This window comes from Oncorhynchus gorbuscha, linkage group LG02 (assembly GCF_021184085.1).
Source record: "Oncorhynchus gorbuscha isolate QuinsamMale2020 ecotype Even-year linkage group LG02, OgorEven_v1.0, whole genome shotgun sequence".
Classification (NCBI taxonomy): Eukaryota; Metazoa; Chordata; class Actinopteri; order Salmoniformes; family Salmonidae; genus Oncorhynchus; species Oncorhynchus gorbuscha.
Window position 1 is genome coordinate 62,440,168 of NC_060174.1, and position 16,584 is coordinate 62,456,751.

A 16,584-nucleotide genomic window follows, 5' to 3' on the forward strand; every position below is an offset into this window, starting at 1 on the left:
TGTGTTGAAACCGCTCGTCAGAGAGGAAAAAGGCATCTCTCATCTGCCGTTGTGAGTGGCAGGGGGAGGGGCTTGGGGTGTGCGTATAAATCGGTGCACACAGCCTACAGCCATGGCACACAGCATGGAAGGCTCGAAGGAGAAAGACAATGTTGTTGTCTTTTTGCTGTGTGCAATGACTGCGGGCTGTGTGCACCCTTCTTCCTCTCTGACAAGCGGTTTCAACACGCCATTTGCATTTGAGGTCTGGTGCAACAGAATCGGTCATATGGACATCGAAACACATTTACACATTTACATTTTATTGCCCCAAGTGTCTTGGAAAGTATTCAGACCCCTTGATCTTTTTTTCAATTTTGTTACGTTGCAGCCTTATTCTGAAATGTATTACATTGTCTTCCCCCCCCCTCAATCTACACACAATACCCCAAAATGACAAAGCAAATACAGGTTATATCTCCCATATATCTCTCACTCTGTTAGAGTGACCATCGGGTTCTTGGTCACCTCCTAGGCCAAGGACCTTCTCCCCCGATTGCTCAGTTTGGCTGGGCGGCCAGCTCTAGGGAAGAGTCTTTGTGGTTCCAAAGTATTTCCATTTAAGAATGATGGAGGACACTGTTCTTGGGGACCTTCAAAGCTGCAGAAATGTTTTGGTACCCTTCCCCAGATCTCTGCCTCGACACAATCCTGTCTCAGAGCTCTACGGACAATTCCTTCGACCTCATGGCTTGGTTTTTGCTCTGACATTCACTGTCAACTGTGGGACCTTATATAGACAGGTGTGTGCCTTTCCAAATCATGTCCAATCAATTCAATTTACCACAGGTGGACTCCAATCAAGTTGTAGAAACATCTGAAGGATGATCAATGGAAACAGGAGGCTCGATTTTCGATTCTCATAGCAAAGAGTCTGAATACTTATGTAAATCAGGTATTTTTTTAAATACATTTTAGAATACAGCTGTAATGTAACAACGTGGAAAAATTCAAGGGGTCTGAATACTTTCCGAATTCACTGTATATACACAATTATTGTGATACAGGCATTTGGAATATTGCACAAAAACACACATTTTAATTAATCAAATTAATTTGCTATATCACCCAGCCCTAACTCAACGTGCCAAACTGGCCAGCTGACAAGCCAAAGTCTTGGATAAGAGGCCCAGGGCAAAACAATGCATTTAAACATTTTGTGTTATAGTTTGGGGCGTTTCCACATTAAAAAGCCCAATGAGCACTAACATAGTTCATAGGAGCACATCATATTGGGTGTCAAATGAAAGCTAGGAGTCTACATTTTTCAACCATTTTCCATCATAACGTTTTTAAATGAGCAAAGGCTTTGATTTCTGGCCAATCAGATGGAAAAGAGGTCGTAGAAAAGAAAACCTTTTCAAGCAGGTAATAGAAATATATCAAAACACAATCACGTTGAAGACAACTAATCAACATTTATATTTAGTTGAAGAAATATTACCTGGTGTCTTGTCATTTTGTTACCAAAAATAATTTCTCTCCCTCATGAGAGGGATAATGAAAGTTCACAAAAGTAACAGGTAAAGGTAGATTAACTTTAGATAGTAAACCATAAACCAATTGGTTAAGTAATTCAAACGCGTCATTCTTTTACCAAATCGGTAACAGAACGACAACAAAAAAACTCCAACAGAATTACTGCATCTGAATTGGCGAGTGGGAAATCATAGTCACAAACCATCGTTGGGTCACCTTCTTACTGTCCTCCCTTCCACTGTCCTGCTGTTATGTTCAGCAAAATATTTTCTTTCTTTTTCTGTCGCGTGGTGGTGAAAACAGTCTGGACAACCCCTCCCTCCTTCCCTCTCTCCAGTTAAAGTCACCTCTCCCATCTCTTACTACCCATGAGCCCCCTCTCTATCCATTTACTGTAACCAGCCCTCTCACCCACTGAACACCGACGGACACCGGACATAGAAATGTAGTTGAACTTTGGTCAGTCCAAATGTTTCACAAGTTTGGACAGCATAGTAGGGTGGAGCACAACTAGAGTACAGTATTATTTACTGTCTTGTACTGTACTTTATGTTGCACTTCCGGTGCTGTACTGTGATGTCCAAACTTTTTATTGGCATATTTTGTAACGTCCAAAATCGGAGTCTCAGTGCCAGTCTGTTATCACCCATACACACGACGTTTTCGCTCATCAGTCATCTCTAGATCAATACAGAAATGATCAATAGATGTTGTTAACCAAGATCTTGTTCACACAAGCCCATTTTGTTTTTATATGAAGAAGTGTCTAAGTGAAAACCAACTTGACCCAACCAACTTGACCCAATTTCAATTAATCTCATTAGCATAAAATAGGGATAAATCTAGTCCAACCGGAACAACTCTAACTGTGGGTATTACAGTTTTTCTCAATTGCTAAAACACTAAAACGCATTGGCTGAGCAAAGTTCTCAGTTGCCTGGACTCATTTAGCTAATTATGCAGTCTGTTGTCAATACCTTAAACCATTTCAGACTTTTCAGCAAAACTCTAAACACATTCTCATTCTCAAAAGACATTCTGCACTCTAATGCACATGTCATCCATACTGGTAAACACAAATGGCAACAATCAAATACAAATAGAGAACACATGTCATTGATTGAACACAACCACTCAAAATTTATGTAACCTGTTTCAAATAATGGGACACAACCAGTATAAGCCCGTTCAGAGAGCAAACAGGTTTTTGAAGGTGGGAAGGAGAAAGTCTGAGAATGGATACTGTAGTACAGTGCATTGTAGGCTGTATACTGTACAATGGATGAATTGTATGGCCCTGAACATTGTGCTTTCCATTTAGTAACAGTACTGACTACTCAATAGATTTTGACTGCTTGCAGGTTCATATCAACAAAGAACTAGAATTACAGTATCACAGAGACAAAGGACAAGTTTGTGAGATACAGGGTACAGTACTGTAAAAAAGCGGGGTACAAGGAGGAGGAAGAACCGAAAACAAAATTGAAAAGAGCAAAGCAGAGTAGTAATTTCTGATCAATTTTGAGCTACTATGATAGAACATGTTTTCGTTCATCAAAAGACAATGACGGAATTGTATGTTTTGAACAATGTGTTTTCTATTTTTCAGTGTATTGTTTACTGACTGTTTGAGAGTGTATATCATTTTGATCACTTTGTTTATGATTTGAGAGCAGTGTTTGATTTTGAACACAGGTAAAATTGTTTCGAGGCGAATGTTTCATTTTGCAAGAGGAGTCAGAGGTTATGTAAATAGTCCTTGAAGATGAGGTTTTTGTGTTTAATGTTTTCAGGAAATGGAGCAAGGTTTCAGAAATTGTGTTTTAGTAACTGAGAAAAACTGTAATGACCACTGTCATCTGCTGTTCACATTCTAAACGGACACCACTATACGGCATCTGACAGTGAGAGAAGAGGAGAGAAGCAGAGGCCTGGGCAGAGACAGAGACAGAGAGACAGAGAGAGAGAGAGAGAGAGAGAGAGAGAGAGAGAGAGAGAGATTGGCATCAGCTACAGTCCAGTCCATACATCAGCCAGCCTATTGCTTATTGGCAGGATGTGTCCTCTGTCATGGTGGGGGAGCCCCCAGGGTTGAACAGAGCAGTTCTTTCTCAATGGGAAAACAGTGTTGTACTAGAAACAATCATGTCTATGGTATGTTAGGACAAATGAATCAAGGATGTGTTGTACAGCCATGCATTTCAATGGAGACCGAACGCTGGATTGCTGTAGGGTCTAACGACCTAAGTCACCTACTGTACAACTACATTCTTAGTCAAGGAATGGTAAAGCAGTGGCCATGCTTCATCCTTGCTTTGAGCGGACTTCATTTGATTAGTTCCCTTCAGTTCCGCTCCGAGATAAACCGTTGCAACACTTTTAAAGGCGCTGTATACAAATATGTTTGTTCATCGGCAGAAGACCCCATACAGCGTTGAGGCATGCAAAAAAAGACACGGTACATCTGGATCCACTGTGTACTGGCGACTCGAGCTAAGTGACCATGGAATACGTGCAGTACAGCTCACTAGACAGTCCTACTGTAACTCAAATACATTGGAGTGTGCTCCAGATTCTGTTGGCTACAGTATGGGCTCTGGTTAAGCGTGAGCATTTACTTCAGTCCCAAGTCATGTCACAACATGCAGTGTACCAGGGGTGAACTGCACAGTATACAGAATGACACCAGTCACTGTCACCCCCATAAACTGTACAGCTCCCCCCCCCCCGTAAACTGTACAGTTCCCCACAAAAACTGTACAGCTCCCCCCCGTAAACTGTTCAGCTCCCCCAAAAAACAGCTCCCCCAAAAAACAGTTTCACCTCCCCGTAAACTGTTCAGCTCCCCCGTAAACTGTTCAGCTCCCCCGTAAACTGTTCAGCTCCCCCCGTAAACTGTTCAGTTCCCCCTAAAACTGTTCATCCCCCTGTAAACTGTTCAGCTCCCCCGTAAACTGTTCAGCTCATCCCTGTGTATTGTACAGCTCCCCCGTAAACTGGTCAGCTCCCCCGTAAACTGTTCAGCTCCCCCGTAAACTGTTCAGCTCCCCCCGTAAACTGTTCAGCTCATCCCTGTGTATTGTACAGCTCACCCGTAAATTGTTCTGCTCCCCCGTAAACTGTTCTGCTCCCCCCGTAAACTGTTCAGCTCCCCCCGTAAACTGTTCAGCTCACCCCCGTAAACTGTTCAGCTCCCCCCGTAAACTGTACAGCTCCCCGATGTGTAGTTCACACTGTATAGGAATGACGAACATCTAATCCACCATCATAACTTTTAAAAAACAGACATGAATTCCAATTCCTCCATCACTAATGTTGATGAAGTGTCTAACCACACAGCAGCATACAGCAGTAGCCCGTCCTCTTCAGTGAATGGAAGGACACCCCAGTGAGAGGCTGATGAGTCCATTATTCATGGTGTTCTGACTGGCCTTGCAGTAGCCCTAGATAACTGTGGAGAGGGGTTAGGAGTTCAATGGGACACTATTTCCTCTGGAGGAGTGCAAAGCCAATTTAAGGGACATTTCACGGTAAATGTATGCCAAACAAAAAAAACATTGATTGCAAAAGTTTAATTAGTCATACAACTATATGCACAAAGACTACTTTCCACTAACATTTTCCAAAAACAAGTGGAACAGTGCAACTGTGGTAATGGAATTATGGTAAAACTATCCCTCAGATTTTTACGTGACTACGTTTCCCAAAAACTCTGCTCCAAATTAAGATTCCACGAGGTCCGCCGAAAGAAAGGGGTGTCAGCTATGATAAGACACATTGACTTAAAAAAAATCGATTTACACCCGCTAACGGAATTGAGGTAACAGAATGACATCATGGGTCCCTGATCTGTACTATACAGAAATGCATAACAATGGCTATGAATGTCATTTCACAACGTTGAACATCACAGCGCAGCACAACAGAGCACAGTACAGCACAGCACATCAGAGTAGAGTAGAGTTCAGCACAGTGCGGTAGAGCAGTGGTTTTCTACCGGTGTGCAGCGGCACACTGGGTGTGCCTTGACAAACTCTCAGGTGTGCCGCATAACTTTTCCTAATCTTGATGTTTTCGGTGGTTTTTCCGTATAAAAACGTGACCCATGGAATGTGTTGATATTAGGGGTCATTACTTCAACATTACATTTCCGATACTTGCTACGACGAGTAGATGTTTCCCAAGACCCCTTTTTCCATCTGTTTACCCAGAAATCAACGTTTTTACTTACTGTATGCCTCATTTTGGGGGGGGGTGGAAAATGTTGGTGCTCGTGGGTCCTTGTTGATGGGAAATACCCCCTTCACTGAGTAGTCTTGTAATTGATCTGGAGTGTGTGTGTGCGAAGCCTGAAGTGTTCAGAGAGAGTTAACTGGAGCGGCTTCAACAGATCGCTGATGTACTGCGGGAGGGGGGGGGGGGGGCACATTAGTAGGTCATGTTGTTACTGTAAGTCCTCTATAGCACGCCGCTGTGAGTTTGATTACAAAGACAATCCTTACACCAAGTGATCTGTTTATCAGGTGTTACCCTTCATGGCAAACGCTTCTTCCATACTGCAGTGTGAAATCAGGCAGAGTGAAGTACACTTCTGTAGTGTGAAGTACACTTCTGTAGTGTGGCAAAAATAAATAAATAAATCACCCACTAATTCACATCCCACTGATTCCAAATCAAGTCCATTGTAAAAAAATACATAGTAGATTCCTCTCTCTGCCTTCGTCGAGTCTCCGAATATGATTTAGCTTACCTTTCCCACTTGCCCTGTACAGTCCTTCATAACGATCACGTTGTCCATTCCACCCAGTGTCTGATAATAACCGTGTTGTGGTTGGGGAGGGTGGAGGGAATCATCAGCATGCGCTGTGGGAGGTTAGCTCCCATCCCGCTGGCTCATCTTGTCTGCCATATTGTGTTGGGGGCCGACAGGCAGCTCAGAGGGTTTGTGGGAACATGAACTCTCTGCCTTCCCCACTGAGACCAAATGGCTCTCTGCTGAGGGTGGCTCAGTGCCGCTGTGCATCACCACCCTCTGCAGCTCCACATGGGCCAGACACTCGTACTAGAACTAGAAGAGCTCCGTCTGCTTCCAAACGACAGACTCCACTGCTATGCTCTTTGATTCATGCACAGTGCATAGAACATTATGGTGTCTGATCTCCAGATGATGCTGCCCTCATTCAACATGGAAAAACATAATCAAAGATTCAAGCTGGGAATGGGTGTGGGCTAGACAAGGTTAACGCCAGTGGAGGCTGCCGAGGGAAGGTCGGCTCATGACAAACGGCTGGAACTGAGCGAATGCAATCAAACACATGGAAATCATGCGTTTGATGTTGTTGATACCTTTCCAGAGGATTCCCCTCCCGTCATTACTCCTCCCCAATTAAGGTGCCACCAACCTCCTGTGGTTAACAGATCTGTGAGGTAAGTCATTACTGCCTTAAAACGTAATGTAGGCTAGGACATCCATATTATATGCCATTTTGGGTTTACTACCTTTTTATTTGGGCATTTTTATTGTTCAGAAATGTGGTGGGTACTCTCTTCGTTCGCTGGACTTTAACCTGCTAACTGTTCCAAATGTCCGAACTGAATTTGGTAAAAGGGCTTTTATGTCCTCTGCGCCATCGTCTTGGAACGCCTTACAAAATACTTTTGAACCGGAAGAACTTGTCATGATTGGTATTTTTAAAATCACGGGATGAATGATCTTGAGACTGATTCCCTGACCTGTCAATGTTTTTAATTTGCCGTTTTTGATTTTGTTAAACTCTTGTGAATACTATGGTTCTTACCAGATTACTTGTAGTTTTTCCATGTTGTTTGTCTGTCATTTTTGTCATGGCTCTTGAAAAAGAGATTTTAAATCTCAATGAGCCCTTCCTGGTTAAATAAAGGTTAAATAAAGGTTAAATAAAGGTTAAATAAATAAAACGGGTGTCATGTGGGCAGTTGTGGAACAGAGAAGAAGATTAAGGCTTTGACTGATAACAAGCCCACTGCAGAGCCTGGCTGAAGGAAAGCTTTGCTTTTGCGTCTATTCAGATTTTAGCTTCGAATCAATAGCGAAGCAACAATACATGTCAAGTTACCAGCCTCTCGGCTAGAGACATTACTGTTCTCACAAAGGAAAATCACTCAGCCCTCTGACATGTATGTGCAACTGACACTTACGTCCAGTGACAGCCACACACAATGCCTTTCACCGGGGACTGTGTTGCATTGTAGGCCACGATAGCATAACACGAACAGTGCATCTTCACTTTGAAAACATGCAAACGTCAACCCGCCTTGGTGTCGGCCCCTGTGTTTAAAAGGATGTCGAGCGCCTTTAAAAAAAAAGGAAAATGCTCGCTGACCGTTGGAAAAAGTTGTAATGAAACAATCCATTCTTAAAATGACACCGTACGGTAAATGAAATGTTTGAGGAATATTTTGAAAGTGATTATGGTAAATGATGGAGGGATCCGGGAGAAGAGATTGTCCCATCATTTCTCTCTACCCTGGAATGTCACCATCCATCAGCGGCAGAAAGTGATACTTCCTGGAAAAGCTCGACAGGCTATCCTTAGGCTGGCCATAGACCAGGGCCTTGATTTATGATCCTCACAACCCCATAAAACTCAAAGGCCCAAGGGAGGGAAAAAAAAAAAAAAAAAAACATGTTGCCAATTATGGTTGCAAATGAATAAATCCCTGTATGGCCTTCACTTTCAATTGACACTCTTGTGTGGCCCTCATTGCTCATCTCCACACACAACCTTCTCACCTCGGGTTCTCCGACTTCTCTCCAACCTGCCACGGGTGCCATCACACCCTGCCTACGCTTCTCCTCTTCTCTCTGGCTGTTCATCATGTCCTCCAGATGGGCAGCTTTTCATTTGTGGACAACGTCTATGCTCTGCTACTCGATACCAATGAATTCCCGGGCAACCATTTCCAAAACACAAATACGGAGATGGGAGCCACAGAGCAGAATTGGCAGAATTCGTTAAAAAGAGGAGCACTAACACATCTATTGCCCATTTTCTCCTTCCATTTCCAATACAGTTTAATATGCACGGCACCGTATGTATGAATGAATGAATAACCAGTGAATACACATGTGTATGGTCTCAGTTGGCCACGCAGAACGGACACAGACTCAGTGAGAAGCTCTCGGTGGGTACACACAGTGGTGTGCTCATTCTCTATGGGATTTTATGGCGCTTTGGGTGAGAGGACATTACCAGAGGAAGCGGAGTAGACAGAACTGTACCGTGTAAAGAGAAGTGGGTGGTGTTGAGGACTCAGCCCTCCTCTCGCTGTCTGCTCAGCCTTGGAATCGGCTAGCCGTTATGGCATAAAACTAGAAATAATGGCTTGTGATGTTGGCGTTGAATTGATACCAGCAATTCCTTTCAGTGTGAATAACAATTTGCACATTAAAACGTTAAGTATCAGTTTGAAATCTGCACGGCCCTAGGACCAAGCCGGGCCACTTTTAACACAAACACCCGATGACAATCTTCTGACACCATATTCTGGAGGGGAACATCAGATAGTGTCTTTTGGCTGGAGTTGACATTATAGAAAGAGATGGCTTCTTTTGAAGGGGAAAGTCAGGGCACCCAACAAACAATGAGGACAGTGAATAGGACTCAGAGGCCCACTTACCAGGTATTGGAGTCCTGGTTAAAGACAGTTCCTACAAACAAACCATTTGTCTACATGGCATATTTCTACAGACAAACCATGTGTCGACATGGCATATTTCTACAGACAAACCATTTGTCTACATGGCATATTTCTACAGGCAATGTAGCTTTAATACCTCTTCACATATTTCGGACATTCCCCTGGAGAATATAGTTCCATGTTCTCTTTCCTTGTGGAGAAACGAGACATGCATACGCTACCACCTGCAGAGGTGACAATGCATGTCATTCATCCACTGGATTCAAATAGCCAGTGAAGAATTCCATAGCCTCAATTGTGATATGCCTCTGCGTGTTCATGCAAGCTTATCAAAGTGATGATCAATTCACGAGTAAGCCCACCGCCCACACGTTTTTACCTCACCCTTGTCTTATATCAACCCCCCACTTAAACATCAACCCCCACTTAACATTGATACAGGCGGTAGCAAACGTAAAATCAGGTCTTAGACCATTTACAACCTTTCAAACAATAAATCACACACACAGAACACTCAAATCAACAGAATACTTCAAGATCAACTATCCAAACGGGGAGAAAAAAAACATCTCAAAAGAAAAGAATCCAGTTTAAAATGTCTAAAAAACAGAGTACAGAGCCGATCACTTTTTCTCCTATTCCTAACGAAATGCTTACTCATGTACTGCTGGCTTAGAGATAAATCCAGACCTTCCACCGCAATGGACTCACACGCCTCCCGTTTTGGAACGTTGAGGAAGAGCTGCTCCCTCCCTGATGCGTCAACACTACAGCCTTGTATTTAACGGCAATACTTAAAAAGTCATCTGGAACTATGGTGCACAGGAACAGCACAGCCATACATGGGTAAGGAGAGACAAGAGGGTAGTGGTGATAAGAGATGATCTGTTCCTCTCTACTGCTGATGCTGCGAACTCTCTGCCATATGCGAGCCAGGAGAGATTTGCATTGTTAAGGAGGTCTGCAGTCTGCTCTGCATGTGTTAAATGAGTGAACACTGGGCATGTCTGTTCAAAGCAATGGCCAGGACAAGACAGGAGAGCCAGGTGCGAACAGCCAAAACAGCACTGGCCTTCTGAATCGGTTAGCATCCCAATCACGTGACTCCAACTAATGCTCTCCAGCCTCTCCTGGCATTATTACACTCATACCTTGACTGTTTTTTTGGTTGCCTGCTACAATACAGCTCCTATTCAGTTTCCCAGGATACAATGTAACCTTCCTCTACTTCAATAAAGTCACTGTGTAAATACAGGATGTTCACAGTTCAGGTTACAGTTCCCACTAGCTACCAGATCATCTTCCTACCTCTTGGGCTTGTAGGTGTAGGGCTGTGTACAAACTAGATGTTTTGACAGAGAAAGAAAATGACCATAGCATTTCAAAATACTCATCACAGTACTTAATTCAAATGAGTTACACAGTAGGCCCTACTGCAGCTTGTGATACCATTGCATGTGTCGCAAGTTACACACACAAGAAGTGTTTTTGGTATCATTGACACATTTTTGCATTCTCAAAATGAGGCCCTTGGTCCAACATGGTATCTGTGTAAACACGACAGGCACTGGGTGGACTGACATAACGTGTCTCGGGAGAATATTGAAGTGTGAAGTTTAAATTTAGAAACTAGACTTGGCACTGCTTAACAAATAAAAATCACCAGATGCCAAATCTTAGAGGAGCCGGTAAACAGGTCCTGGAAACAGCCAGATTGTTTACTCATGTTAAATGCATCTGTGAACGTCACGATTCAATTAAAACATCAAGAGAATTGGTTTGTTTTTCCACACGGGTACAATTTGTACAGGGTGTTTAAAAAATGTTTTTTTTTTAATTAAAAGGATTATGCTGCTAATGAAATAATGTTTTTTTTTCATCAAGTGCCACATAGATGTGCAACTACATGTTTGTCGCTTAACTGTTTTGTGGCAGAAGATAAAGAAACCAGGGATTGCACATTAGTCTGTGTCCATGTCTACGCATGTTTAAAAAGTAGACACACACACACACACACACACACACACACACACACACACACACACACACACACACACACACACACACACACACACACACACACACACACACACACACAGTATGTGGACACCTCTTGAAATTGGAGGATGTGGCTATTTCAGCCATACCTGTCGCTGACATGTGTAGAAAATCGAGCACACAAGCAAATCTCCATTGAAAACATTGGCAGTAGAATTTTCACAAAATGTAATGTAATTCATAGAATGTGTATGATAGCTCAGACTTGCCAAGGCTGCCTGCGTGTGATTTGTTATTACAAATGTTTATACTGGTCAAACTGGTGTGGTAATCTTTCTGCTAAATGACTTAAATGTAAATGTAAATGTAATCTTTTCACCGTTTCACTGAGCAAAAGTATGAGGGAAATAAAAGCCTGTCTATAAAAAGCACCGGTTGTGTTCAGTGATTGAAGCAAATAAAACGCCTGGGCTATTAATTGTAGTTTTACGGTATATAATTATTGATTTGGCTAATTTTTCAATATTATATACTCTACGGGCCTATCAAAGTTCCAGAATGGGATCAAAATTACCATCTGGTTCTTTGAATTTGACCTGTGAAAGCTTAACACTGTAAGATCGGATTTCATAACTTTGCTAATGATGATGATGCCCGCCTGACCCAGACTGCGATTTATAAAAATGGGCTGTATTTGATATTTCGTCAACGACAACAGTAATTGTGTGAAGGCGGGGATGCAGGGCTGTGTTCCATAGAAAACAACTACAAGAGTGCATTCTCTAGTTCCTCAACGGCGCAGCTAGGAGAGCTCATACAATCCCATTATGTGCACACTTTGGAGAGGTGTGGCGCCTCCAGTTAGTGCGGAACTGATGCGTTCAGTCTCTCTTTAAAAGGATTCCTAGGTGTAATCAATATATGTGATAAATATGCTAACTTTGATCAATTATTATGCTTTTAGATACAAAATGGCAAATATGTCAACAATCCTTCTTCCCCAAAAGGCCATTCTTGTGATTACATTTTGAGAAAATCCCAATATATATTTTTTTTTCCTGGTTTCATGAGGAATCACTCAGAATGTAATACAGGGAGAACCAAGATTACAATGACTCACCAAGTGGAGTTAAACCACTGACAAACAAACCAGGCTAGGCATAACCTAGCCCAGTAGTTGGCCTTTTATGTGGAAGAAAGAAAACACTTTCATTCTACAGCTGTATTTGTCACCTCTACAATGGGACGGCAGCTAGCCTAGCGGTTAAGAGCGTCGGGCCAGTAACCGAGAGGTCACTGGTTCAAATCCCAAGGTGGAAAATAAAGATCTGCAGTTCTGCCCTTGAGCATGCCACTTAAACCCACAACAACATCTTCTCCATGATTCTCAGTAACAATATCGTCAGTCTAGCCCTAAAACAAAATGGTCATTTTCAATGCAATGATATGGCCTTTTATTTTATTTCACCTTTATTTAACCAGGTAGGCTAGTTGAGAACAGGTTCTTGTTTGCAACTTCGACCTGGCAAACCACCCTTAATGTGATTCCTGTTCACAAACCGGCAAAGATAGGTCAAGCCCCTTTACGGAATAACTCAGAGAACTTACTGTAGCACATCTTGCAGAATAACTCTGCTTTCTTAATCACACTGAAGCATAGCTGTGAAGTAGTGCACACTGGGAGTAGTCGAGAAAATAATGACAATTACTGTCAAAACGCATATACTAATGCACACTCACCACACCAGAAAATAGCTATGATGTGCAGGTATCAGAGATCAATGCAGTAGTTCTCGCAGTGAAACTCAACCAAAATTGCACAGCTCTCAAAATGTCCACTTCAGCACCGAATTCAGGATATGCTAATTGCCCAACTACGTGAACAGGCATTCTGAAAAGGAATTGTTTGGAAATACATTCCGTGGTGAATTGCAGAGATCTCCTTAGAAGCATCCTCCAACACGTCACACACAAAGAACATTATGAATGAGTGAAAAGTGTAATTTCATCCTCTAAAACATGTAACAGAAAGCAGAACCGTGTCCAGCTCCTAGAAGCAGAGTAAGTCAAATCAAAACAAAGATTTTACTACTGTGTTTTTTTAATGACTCCGTCATTTCTTCATTAAGTCACTATTGTGTTATACACTGAGCTCCAAAAGTATTGGGAAAGTGAATTTTTGTTGACGTTGTCCATTTGCGACCAAGCTTGAACTTCCCGACTGATGTCTGGAGATTTCGCTTCAACATAACAACATTTTCCATCCTCATGATGCCATCTATTTTGTGAAGTCCACCAGTCCCTCCTACAGCAAATCAATCCCCCAACATGATGCTGCCACCCATGTGCTTCACGATTGGGATGGTGTTCTTCAGCTTCCAAGCCTCCCTCTTTTTCAGTCCAAACATAACGATGGTCATTATGGCCAAACAGTTCTATTATTTTTGTACGATCATTGTACGATCAAGTACGATCATTGTCTCCATGTGCAAACCGTAGTCTGTTTTTTTTGGCGGATTTGGAGCAGTGGCTTCTTCCTTGCTGAGCAGCCTTTCTGTTTATGTCGATATAGGACTTGTTTTGCTGTGGATATAGATACTTTTGTACTGGTTTCTTCCATAATTTTAACAAGGTCCTTTGCTGTTGTTCTGAGATTGATTTGCACTTTTTGCACCAAAGTACGTTCATCTCTAGGAGACAGAACCCGTCTCCTTCCTGAGCGGTATGATGGCTGCGTGGTCCCATGGTGTTTATACTTGCGTACTATTGTTTGTACAGATGAACGTGGTACCTTCAGGTGTTTGGAAATTGCTCCCAAGGATGAACCAGACTTGTGGAGGTTTACAATTTCTTCTGAGGTCTTGGCTGATTTCTTTTGATCTTCCCATGATGTCAAGCAGAGGCAATGAGTTTGAAGGTAGGCCTTGAAATACATCCACAGGTACACCTCCAATTAACTCAAATTATGTCAATTAGCCTATCAGAAGCTTCTAAAGCCATTACATTGTTTTCTGGAATTTTACAAGCTGTTTAAAGGCACAGTCAACTTAGTGTATGTAAACTTCTGACCCACTGGAATTGTGATACAGTGAAGTGAAATAATATGTCTGCAAACAACTGTTGGAAAAATGATTTGTGTCATGCACAAAGTAGATGACCTAACCGACTTGCCAAAACTATAGTTTGTTAACAAGAAATGTGTGGAGTGGTTGAAAAACGAGTTGTAATGACTCCAACTTAAGTGTATGTAAACTTCCCACTTCAACTGTAAGTAAATTTAAATAAATACTTCTGGTCCCCTAAAATAGATGGTGTACGGGTGTCGTCTTCTGAAGAGGAGGAATCGGACCAAAGAGCAGTGTGGTAAATGTTCATGACTTTTTATTAAACAGAACACTGAAACAAAAATGACAAAGTGAATAAACGAAACCGAAACAGTACTGTTAGGTGCAAAACACTAAACAGAAAACAACTACCCACAAAAACCATGTGGGACAAAGCTACCTAAGTACATTTCCCAATCAGAGACAACGATAGACAGCTGTCCCTGATTGAGAACCATACCCGGCCAAAACAAAGAAATACAAAAACATAGAAAAAAGAACATAGAATGCCCACCCAAATCACACCCTGACCAAACCAAAATAGAGACATAAAAAGCTCTAAGGTCAGGGCGTGACAGAGGGACTACGTACAAAAAGTGCTATCATTTCTAAACAGTTCACCCGATATGGATCAAAATAACCTCAAATTAAAGCTGACAGTCTGCACTTTGACCTCATAGTCATTGTATCATTTCAAATCCAAAGTGCTGGAGTACAGAGCCAATACAACAACAAAAAATGTGTCACTGTCCCAATACTTTTGGAGCGCACTGTATTTTCACAAGCATACATCTCTCCCTCACTATTCCTAACGAGAAGTTTGCCTGGGACTTTGTGGGATGTTATCAAGCCTCCAGACAAAAGGGGGAGAGAACAGGCAGAGGGCCAAATAACCCTCATCTCCTCACACATCCCCTCCTCAGAGCTCTGTACCAAAACAGCTGGGGTGAGCCTGGGGCTACGACATCTTAGCCAGGATCTGAGAGCCTCGCATGGGATCAATGAGCCTTGACATCGATGTGCTACAGAGGATCTACATATAGGCAGGAAAACACTCGAGACAAGCTGCTATAGCAGAGGCAGCCTAAGGCGAGGGCACAAGTATTTTTTTGCAATGCGGCATAGAGATGGAATTCTCTGTGCGTACACTATACCAAATCAGCATGAGTCGCTCTCCCAGGAGGAAAGCCTGCAGAGACAGACAGTGTGAATTGAAATAAATGAGTGTGCTTCAGTGTTTACCAGCACAGGCCCCGCTCACGAGTCAGTGGGTCATCCGAGTGTGACAGGTGTGGTGCCTGGGCCCAACACAGAGCGGTGTGATGGATGGACACCCAGACAGCTGCTAAACATCTCCAGATCTACATGTTGCCTGATGCATCACTCACTGACCGATTGCACCCACGTAAATCTCAGGTCTGGTCAATGTGACACGATAAGCAAGAGGCACTGGGGAAGAAACTGATCTTTTTTTACCCCCATCTTACCTTGTTTTTGTAATAGGTGAATCCTTTCGCCGACTCCTTTTCCTTTAATCATGTCTTTCTCCTACAGACCCATTTTCCTCCTGCCTTCAGCCAGATAAGTAGGAGTCTTTATTGAATAATGGCTGTGTTTGCCTTGGCTTTAATACATATGATCCCCAGTGTGACCGTCCCTAACAACAGAGTACTGATGGATACTTTAAATGTTTTTATTTTATTTTTATTTTATTTGATTTGATTTAAATGTGCTTTACAGCAGTGGGCCAACACTGGTGCCTTTCTGTTGGGGTTGCCATTTGTTTCCATGGACTACCGGGTACCTGCATAATGTATTATCCTGACAGGCTGGTATCCTGTTTTATATCTCTAAGGGCATGGACTACACTGGGCACATTTTGTTTAACAGCACAGTTGGAGTATTCTGCCCTCCTGTCGGTCACACAGTAACAGTGATGTATCAGCGGAAATACAGACAGTCGCAATGTAACTTTACACTTCCCAGTGTGGGAGCTTAACCGAGATAGGACAGCTTTGCCCTCTAGGAACACCCTGTAAGTTCACACATAGTCCTCCGACTATTGCGTTTCATTATCAGCCAATCACACAACTCATGGTGACGCGCAATAACCATGTAATAAACAAACATGCGTCGAGTTCACCACAACGCCTGGGCTAAATGCATGTACAAACTCACGCAGGAGTTTGCCATCTAAACTTCCTGGAAGAAGAAGCATCTTACAATGCTCACTGCATCGGCTTATGGATTTGTTACTGGTCGAGACAAACAGACTGACTCAATA

The 16,584-nt window shown here is 42.6% G+C and overlaps 1 protein-coding gene and 1 pseudogene across 1 annotated transcript in view; both read right to left on the reverse strand.

Annotated features, from left to right (window-relative positions):
* The window catches only part of LOC124006284 (neurexin-2-like), a 401,953-nt gene that overhangs the window by 373,917 nt on the left and 11,452 nt on the right, over positions 1-16,584 (reverse strand).
* Positions 6,392-16,584, reverse strand: part of LOC123990481 — a 53,282-nt pseudogene continuing 43,089 nt past the window's right edge.